Here is a 10,387-nt window from a genome sequence, read left to right as displayed (position 1 = left end):
CATCATGTGCTTTTCAGAGCTGGGGCAGAGGGTTACCACCTTGGGGTGATTGGCAGTCACAGTTAAAACAGACCGCACCCTCAATCAATCCCAGTATGGTAAGAACACACCGTTTCAACAAGCACTGAGTACACATGCTTTGAAGTTCAAAGCACTCCACAATACAACCATCAGAATATGTGTGTTGATGAAGCAGTTTGATTATTCTCTCTCTCTCTCTCTCTCACTCTCTCTTTCAAATGCTGTTTTGTATGTAGAGTACATCAGGAGCAGGGGCGTCTCCACAGGGAGGATCAGCTACTGCTGATGTGCAGAGATGCTGTGGTTCAGATACGCAAACAGGAGCAACACTCAGCACGGTGCACAACACACACAGCTCAGCACTTTACTGGGACACAAACACTGGCATGTAGTGCAGGTCTGCACGCACCTGCTACACTAATAATTGGAGTCTCTTACAGATACATATGCCACTTAAATACATGTGCATACACTCCAGTAGGACAGGCAAGTAAACACGCCTGCTGCATAAGGTTTTATTGTACACACCTGCAATTACACATCCATCACAAGCACGAATATTGATATACACTGTTGCATTGTATTACTTAATTATTATGTTTGTTACAGAAGTGTCACATACTTCTGCTGCATTTAGTTAAGAAAACACACTTGCCCAAGGTGTGTGTGTGTGTGTGTGTGTGTGTGTGTGTGTGCTCTGGTTTCAGTGGAATTCATGCTTGGTATTTAGACTAACCTGTGTGTATGTGCTTGTGTGTGTAGCCTTGTTGGTGATAGCAGGGAGACGTGGATTTGACGTTACTGATTTATCATTTGCTTTTGTTTCCTAACATTAACTGGAAGCACGGCTTTGTTGTGGTTAACTGTTACAACTTTATCGACCAGCAGGAGGAGGAACAGCATCTCAGTGTAAATTCACATTTCACTAGCTGATAGATGTGTGTGTGTGTGTGTGTGTGTGTGTGACCTGACATTGCCTTGGATTATTTGTTTTTGTTTAAAAAAATAAATAAATAGCACGTACACACATTACTAAGATTTTTTAAAGAATGTTTATTAAACTGTAATACATCACGATGCACTAGCAGGAAGTTGTCAGCACTAAAGTATAATGGAGGTTAAGGAAAAGTATTCAGCATTGGGGCAGTTAGGGTTTGGTGTGTTGGGTTTCATTTAGGGTTCTAAGGTGTTTATCTTATACCACAACATTTTGTCAACGCTGTGGACCGCCTGCAAGATTAATTTGTTGAGCATTTGCAGTACTATGTGAAATTCTTAGGCACATGGGAGGAAATGCTATAAAGTGTTTGGTTTCACAAATAATAAAACATTTGTATCTAAAAATCCACTCCTGAAAGCAATAACCTGTAAACTACGCATAGTCGATGTTTAGTGCAACAACACTAAAAAAACAGTTTTATAAGGAATTAGCTGGTGAGTATTTTAAAGAATCTGCCACAGTACTTCTAGCAACTCTCAGATCTGTTTCTGATTTTGCAAATATAACTGGATGGTTCATTAAAACTGAGTCACTTCAGGCTGGTGGTGTGAATGTAGCCGACGACTTGTGCACAGTACTGCATAATAGTAAACAGATTATTTAAAATGTCGAATAAACATCTTACTGCAAACTTTACTATGTAAGACCTTCTGATTTAATGATAATTCTTTTTTAATTGTTAACTATTTGTGCAAAACTATTTGTGTAAATATAAAACTCTGATTTGTTTTGCAGTTTATCCTGCTCTCTTATAGAAAACTCATTCTGTCCGGTTAGATGTGAGAATTCTGCAGCGCTGTGGTTTAACATCTGAACACTCTTTTGTAGGATTGTAGTGAGGCATTTAACTCGACTGGACTTGATTCATAAGTGTCGTATTTTACAGGTCATATGTGCTGATGTTTTGAAGTGATTTCTCATATAATTTCCTCTACCACAAATTTCACTGAAAACCACACAACAGGTGCAAAGCACACGCTCACTCACCCGTTCACTCACTCCAGGCAGAATATGACAATGTCACTGAAAACCACGTTTCAGACACACACACACACTCACTTTACTTAAAACGGACAAGGATATCACTGAAAACCACACAGCAGACACATACACACATACCAGAATTTATTCAAACAAGCATGTAAAAAATATTATGTTTTTGAGAACGTCAACAAGGTAAATGTTTTTACATGATAAATATAAACATTACTTTCTACTGTTTTATGTATTTTCTCTCTCTCTTTCTATCTATCTATGTCTTTTTCCCTCCCTCTATCTCTCCAGTTAGTGACAGCAGCTCTGAAATGCCATGAGTATGATAAGCTGATCCAGTTTTCGGGAAGCGACGTTCTCCTCTACCTAACCAAGTCAGAGAACTGGAGTTGTCAGAGTGTGAAGGTGCGCAGGGAGCTCATCAAGGTCGTAGCAAATACTGCAAAAAAATAGATTTAGATTTTCCTTTTTTGTGTGTTTTGTTTGCCAACAATTTATTTAAAAACGTCTAATCAAGAATTAGAAATCTAGCTAGACAATATTGTTACTTTTTATTGAAATATTAGTTTTTTTGTTACTGTTTATATAAAAAAATCTATTGTATATGTTTAAGATGCCTAAGAGTATTTGTAACTGTAACCTGTTAATAAGGTTTAGTTTAATTATACATTATGTGACTGTGACCATACCTCACTGTTATCTCTCCTCTTCTGCTCTCCCCTCTCCTGTTCTCTCTCTCTCTCTTTCTGTCGAGCTACACATGTCGTTCCTGAGCTGCCAGTGATCCAGACTCCCTCTGCCCTCCGGACCTGTCTGACCCATCCTGGTGCCCCGCTCCTGGTTGGAGATCTCGTCACATGGATGCCCCGTGTGTCTCTTTGGGATGATCTCGACTGATGTTGACAGCTGTTTCTTTGAGGACTTGACTTGGCTGCAGTCGCTCGATAGTTCAGGAAAGTCTACCCGAGCCTCCAATAACTACCTGGACTCCATATTAACATCAATTAACATCAACTGTTATAGCTGAACTGGCTGCCACCTAACACACTGTATGAATCCAGCTCAATTCCTGCTTTTCACCCAGATGAGGATGGGTTCCCTGTTGAGTCCGGTTCCTCTCAAGGTTTCTTCCTATTACCATCTCAGGGAGTTTTTCCTTGCCACTGTCGCCCTCGGCTTGCTCATCAGGGACTATCTGACCATTTTTATTCATTCACATTCCATACAAACTTGAATAATTCTTTTGATTGTGTAAAGCTGCTTTGCGATAATTACAATTGTTAAAAGCGCTATAGAAATAAAATTGAATTGAATTGTGTTAACTAGAAGCCTTTATGTAGAGAGCCTTACTATGAAATATGACTTCAACTTATATTAGTGTTTTTGTAAAATCTCATTTATATAAATAAATGGAAGGTTTTGTCTGTATATTGTTTGTATGTCTCGCTGATTCAATGAAATCTTCATCCTATAGGAAGTTTTAAACCAGTTTGTCTCATATGTTCCAAAACCGTTTTGATATTTAATGCAGTAATGTGAAGCTTCACCAGGGCCGGACTGGGACACAATTTCAGGCCGGGAAATCCAACACCAACCCAGGCCATCCTGGGCAGCCAAATCAATTTAGAAACCACAGGCACACTTAATATATATACACACACACACATACACACACACACACACACACACACACACAGCTCTGAAAAAAAAAAAGGAGAAAACTGCAGCATAATCAGTTTTTTTTTTCTTTAAATGTGCATGTATTGATGAGATGTACAGTTTTTGTGTTTAGTTTTTTTGTTTACTATTGTTATTTAGAGTGTGTATTTAAAGGAAATAACATCTCAACACATTAAAATAACCCAAGATCATGCAGTATTTGCACAGCTTTAATAGCTTAAAGAAAACAAAATGCAAATAAGACAAAGACAGTAGTGTCTCCACCTTAGTGCAAAACAACCTCATTGTAATTTGATTATTTAGAATCCACATAAATATTTATTTATTTATCTTTAAATGTCTTAGGTACCCACATTATCAAAACACTAAATTTCATCCAATATGCTTTAACAAATGATTTTTCTTATTTTCTTTCTTTCTTTTTGCGTACACTTTTCCTTTCTGCTCCACCTGGCTGCTTTCTGTCCATCCTAGGATGTCTGTTAAACGCTGTGCCGCTCTGGGGAGACGCGGAGCGAACATAAGGAACTGATGCCAGTCAAGACTAACAGAATCAAATTAATAAACAGATTAATATTGTTATTAGTATTTAATTAAATCATCAATCAGTATAGCAATAATATAAATATATATATATATATATATATATATTCATTATTACAAAAAATTAAATAAAATTAAAACAAAATTAGCAGAGGCATATGTCTACAATGCTACAACAGGAGAGGATGAACACCACCGGCATCATATACAAAGCATGTTTCGCTTACACACAGAGAACAAGAACAGCTTGTCCTTCTCTGTCTGCAAAACAGACCGACACTTCAGCATCCAAAAACTCAACTTCTAACCTGAGGAAACGTCACGGCAAGTTTAGCTGTTTCATTGAATGTTGCAATGTTAGCATATATAATTATTATTATAGTTATTATAATAATAGCTGCATTATTATTAATAATATATTACTTTGCTATAATTTAATGAAAAAATAATTAAATTATATGTAATATATACTTATTATAATTTCTAAAAGAAAATAATAATTTGACATTACGATTGAAACAGTTACTCAGTACTTGAGTAGTCTTTTCACCCAATCCTTTTTTACTTCCACTTCCCATCTCTGGTTAAGATGTGTTCTTAGGGTCTAATTAGTTATTTTATTATTACAGAAGCATAATCTCACACTGAAAATAGACAAATCTAACCTTTAACTCAAGTGAAAATGTGTGGGATTTCTTTTGCACAAAATAACTGCACTTCAATTGAAGGTTGAATTTCTCTCTCTCTCTCCCTATACAGTCTTATGAAAAAGTTTAGGCACCCCTTGGTAAATAACACATATTGGTTATTTTTTAAATTAAAAAGATGTTAATGCAGTCTCTCTTGGAAAGGGAAAAAATGCAAAATATTTTCAGCAAACATTGATGCATAGTGTTAGATAGTTTTTATGTCATATATTGAACAAAGATAAAAAATAAAAACTTTATTGTGGCACTGTGCAAAAGTTTGGGCACCCTACATAATCAGTACTTAGTAACACCTCCTCTGGCAGATATCACAGCATTAAATTCTTGTACTTGCAAAAGGCTTATAGTTCAGTAATATTCTTTGGTTGTCTTGCATGCACAGCTCTTTTAAGATCTACCCACAATTTGTCAATAATGTTTAAATCAGGGGACTGTGATGGCCGTTCCAAAATCTTTAGTATTCCATAGTGGATTTCGAGTATGTTTAGGATCATTGTCCTGTTGTAGAAGTCATCCTCTCTTCAGCTTCAGCTTTTTCACAAATAATGTGATGTTTGCTTCCAGAATTTGCTGGTATTTAGTGGAATCCATTCTTCCCTTCACCTGCAATGTTTCCTGTGCCACTGGCTGCAACACAACCGCAAAGCATGATAGATCCACCACTATGCTTAATAATTAGCAAGGTGATCATTTCATAAAATGTTGCTCCTTTTTTTCTCCAAACATGCCTTTGCTGATTGCGGTCAAAGAGGTCTATTTTAACTTCATCAGTCCACAGCACTTGTTTCCAAAATGCATCAGGCTTTTGTAGATGTTCTGTTGCATACTTCTGACGTTGGATTTTATGATAGGGACGCGGGTAAGGTTTTCTTCTGCTGACTCGTGCACCACCACTCCTAAGTCTGCTAAATCTTCCTGCAGGTTTTGATTTGTCTTTCTGACCAGTATATGAGCAGTTGTCTCTAAGAGTTTTCTTGGTCTTCCAGATCTCTTCACTGTGGAAACTGCAAACTGACAATGCTTTGCTATCTTCTTGTAGCCTTCTCCTGCATTGTGGACATCAATAACTTTCATTTTCAGAGTCTTACACAGACTGCTTAGAGGAACCCATGGTTTTTGAGTGTCCGCAAGTGTGTACACAAGGTTTGAAGAGTCAAAGTATTTGTAAAGCTTTGAAATTGCCATTTACTAATTAAAGCTGTTGCCATGCATCAGATCTAACGAGCTGATTAACGTCTGCAACCTTGTAATAAGAATCTGAGAATCTGCCCAAACTTTTGAACAGTGCCATAATTATGCTTTTTCTTTTTCATTATTGTTAAATTAATGGCATAAGAAGTAACTATGCATCAATGTTTGCTGAAAATATCGTGCATTTTTTCCATTTCCAAGAGAGACTGTGTTAACATCTTTTTAATTAAAAGAATCACTGAAATCTGTCATTTATTAAGGGGTGCCTAAACTTTTGCATAAGACTGTATAGGTAAAACTTGAAAAAGTTAGAATATCATGCAAGTTTATTTTTTTCAGTAATGCAACTTAAAAGGTGAAACTAATATATGAGATAGACTCCTTACATGCAAAACAAGGCAATATAGTTCAAGCTGTGATTTGTCATAATTAAGATGTTTATGGCCTCCGACAAATATGTCCAATAAATGTCCTCCGACAGCACAGCAAGTGGGTAGATGTCAAAGAGAAAAGAGAGCACGATGTGGTGCGAGAGGAACTAGTGTGGTTTACTGTTCTTGCGGCGTGGGTGCCACCCCTTTATCCCTGACTGACCGCTTGAGAGCCAAAAAGCATCCACCAAGTGGCGCTTCTTAGACCCAGAGGAGCTCTATACCCACATACACACTCTTTCACACTGAGCCAGAACCACAGGTGGAGAGAAAGGCAACTACAAACAGAGGAAAGGCAAAAGGGCCCGGATGGTGAGAAAAAAAAAAAAAAGTTTGATCTCAATTATTTAAGCCCCAGATATGTGTGTGTGTGTGTGTGTGTGTGTGTGTGTGTGTGTGTGTGTGTGTGTGTGTGTGTGTGTGTGTGTGTGATGAGTGAATGTTTTTGTGCGCGTAGTGTGTGAGTCTGTGTGTTAACATGTGTGATGTGTGTGTGTTAGTGTTAGTGTGTGTGTGTGTGTGTGTGTGTGTGTGTGTGTGTGTGTGTAAGACGTGACTTACGTGCAAGTATGTATGAGCTACGCAGCAAAATCTCATGTATATAAAACTCTCAGGCATCCTAATGGCAGCAGATTCCAAACTGTCTGCCAATTTTCATGAGTTTTGATTATGTTAAGACCCCCCCACCCAAAAAAAAATCCTTAGAAAAACAAGAGTGTTCCTGACACACAGTGCTTGGGCCCTAATAATCCTTAGAAGAACAATAGGGCCCTCTATAATGACATAGAGTGCTGACTAAAGTAGTCGAAAAAACAGTCTCTGTGCAGAAGTTCATTCTGGACTGGGCTGAAGGAAAAGCTAATCAGGATGTCAACTTCATATTTCCATTTCCTTTTAGAGAGCTGAATCTGATGAAGGAGAAACATCTCAGTATGATGGAACTCCTTCATCACTTTTTCCCAGAAATTAGAAAATTACAGTTAATTGACTGTGAGATCAACAAAATCCTGTTCATCTTTGAAGGTCTGGATGAGTGTCGACTTCCTCTAAATTTCCAGAAGAATGAGAGATTGTGTGATGTGAGAGAGTCAGCCTCAGTGGATGCGCTGCTGACAAACCTCATCAAGGGGACCTTGCTTCCCTCTGCTCTCCTCTGGATCACCTCTCGCCCAGGGGCAGCCAGTCAGATCCCTCCTAAGTGTGTAGACCAGGTAACAAAGGTACGAGGGGTTCAGTGATCCTCAGAAAGAGAAGTACTTCCGGTGGAAGATCAGTGATCAGAGTTTGGCCAATGAAATCATCTCACACATGAAGTCTTCAAGAAGCCTCTTCATCATGTGCCACATCCCAGTATTCTGCTGGATCTCAGCCAGTGTTTTTGAAAGAATTTTGGGTGAAGTGGAGAGATCCCTAAGACTCTGACTCAAATGTCCTCACAATTCTTGATCTTTCAGATCAAACCTCAACCCTGAACCTCAGCAGACCAGACAGAGTATCCTGGCACTGAGAAAACTGGCTTTCCAACAGCTGGAGAAAGGAACCCTGATCTTCTATGAGGAAGACCTGAGAAAGTGTGGCATTGATGTCAGAGAAGTGTCTACTCAGAAGTATGTGAGGAGTATGTGAGGAGTTTGGACTTCAGCTGCAAAAGATGTTCAGCTTTGTACATCTGAGTGTTCAGGAGTTTTTGGCTGCTTTATACGCATTTCTCTCCGTCATCAGCACAAATGTAACAGACCAACAACAAACCTCTGATCTGTCTGATCAATCTGTTCCACTGTCTGAATGAACTGAATGATCAGTCTCTAGTGGCCGAAGTAAAACATTAACTGAAGAGAGAAGGTATCGTGCAACTCTATGGAGCCAGTCTCTCTCCTGCTCAGTGGTCAGCTCTAGTGTTTGTGTTACTGACCTCAGATCAGGAGCTGGATGACTTTTATTTGAGAAAATATTACCCGTCAAAAGAGTGTCTTCTAAATCTTTAGTTCAGTGGCTTGCCTAACAAAACCTAAGATGTCTACAGAGACTCACAACATTTTAGTAGTGAAGACTTTATCGACTTCTTTAATGAAAAAATCTATAGCATAAGGACGAAAATAACGCATCTCATGATTTAGTTCAGCCTAAAGTTCTACATTTAGTTATTCAGTGCTTTACAGGTGTAGGACAGGGAGAGCTTTATAAACTTATCACCTTAGCTAATTCAACAACGTGCCTGTTAGACCCAATCCCAACCAGATTTTTAAAAGAAGTGATGCATACGGTTGGAGAGCCACTTTTAAATATTATTAATTCCTCATTATATCTGGGTCACGTCCCTAAACCTTTCAAGTTGGCAGTTATTAAGCCGCTTTTAAAAAAATCTAATTTGGACGCAAATGAAATAACAAATTATAGACCGATTTCAAACCTCCCCTTTATATCAAAAATATTAGTAAAAGTAGTATCAGCTCAAATATGCACATTCTTGCAGGAAAACAATATCCTTGAAGAATTTCAGTCAGGTTTCAGGCCCCATCATAGTTCAGAAACTGCACTAGTTAAGATTGCAAACGACTTGTTTCTAGCTTCGGACCAAGGCTGCATTTAACACTATAGATCATAATATTCTCATAGATCGCTTACAAAATCACATAGGTATTCAGGGACAGGCATTAAAATGGCTTAGCTCATACCCAACTAATCGATACCATTTTGTAGATCTAAATGGAGAACTGTCTGGTGTAATGCCAGTGAAATATGGGGTCCCACAAGGGTCAGTTTTAGGACCTCTGCTGTTCTCAATATACATGCTTCCCTTGGGTAACATCATTAGAAGACATGGGATTAGTTTCCATTGTTATGCTGATGATACCCAATTATATATCTCAACAAAACCAGACGAAATATCTAAGTTGTCTAGATTAACCGAGTGTGTCCAGGACATAAAAGATTGAATGACCAATAACTTTCTTTTACTAAACTCAGACAACACAGAGATATTACTCATCGGCCCAAAAACCAGCACACAACAGCTTTATCGCCAAACTTAGGAGCATCTTATCCGTATTTGATGCAGAAAAGCTAGTTCATGCATTCATGACCTCCAGACTGGACTATTGTAATGCCTTATTTGGTGGTTGTCCTGCATCCTCAATAAACAAGCTTCAGTGGGCCCAAAATGCAGCCGCCAGGGTTCTCACTAGATCCAGAAAATATGATAATATAACCCCAATATTATCATCCCTGCACTGGCTACCTGTTCAGTTTAGAATTAATTACAAAATAGTATTACTTACATACAAGGCTTTAAATGGTTTAGCTCCCACATACCTAACCAGTTTTCTGATACGCTATAATCCACCACGCTCGTTAAGATCACAAAACTCTGTACTTCTTGTAATTCACAGAATTTCAAAATCTACAAAAGGGGGTAGGACTTTTTCATATTTACTGTAGCTCCAAAGCTTTGGAATATCCTTCCAGACAGTGGTCGGGGCTCAGACACAGTTTCCCAGTTTAAAAGTAGACTCAAGACGCATCTCTTTAATCTGGCATACGCGTAACTCATCTCATAACTTCATACTCCAGTACATCTATCCTGAATGGCAACTACGCTAATTCTCTCCATCTGTACTTTTCTACCCATCCCGAAGCATCTGGAGATTGTGCCATCTTCAGTAGACAAAGGCCAACTTTGTGAGGATCCTGAGGCATCCAGAGAAGGACCAGCTCCAGCTGGATTCTGCTTCATGATGGTTGGAGCTACACATGCTGCTCCTGGGCTCCCAGTGATCCAGACCCCATCTGCCCTCTGCACCTACTGACTCATCCCTATGCTG

General features: G+C 38.6%; 1 long non-coding RNA gene across 1 annotated transcript; it reads left to right on the top strand.

Annotated features, from left to right (window-relative positions):
- LOC128507339 (uncharacterized) lies at positions 1–2,323 on the top strand. The gene is made up of 3 exons (XR_008355810.1): positions 1–98; positions 258–359; positions 2,306–2,323. It is a non-coding gene; the product is annotated as an uncharacterized LOC128507339 (long non-coding RNA).
- The last annotated feature ends 8,064 nt before the right edge of the window (positions 2,324–10,387 follow it).

This window comes from Clarias gariepinus, chromosome 19 (assembly GCF_024256425.1).
Source record: "Clarias gariepinus isolate MV-2021 ecotype Netherlands chromosome 19, CGAR_prim_01v2, whole genome shotgun sequence".
Classification (NCBI taxonomy): Eukaryota; Metazoa; Chordata; class Actinopteri; order Siluriformes; family Clariidae; genus Clarias; species Clarias gariepinus.
Note: the sequence above shows the minus strand (reverse complement) of the source record. Positions and strands in the feature narration are given on the sequence as shown.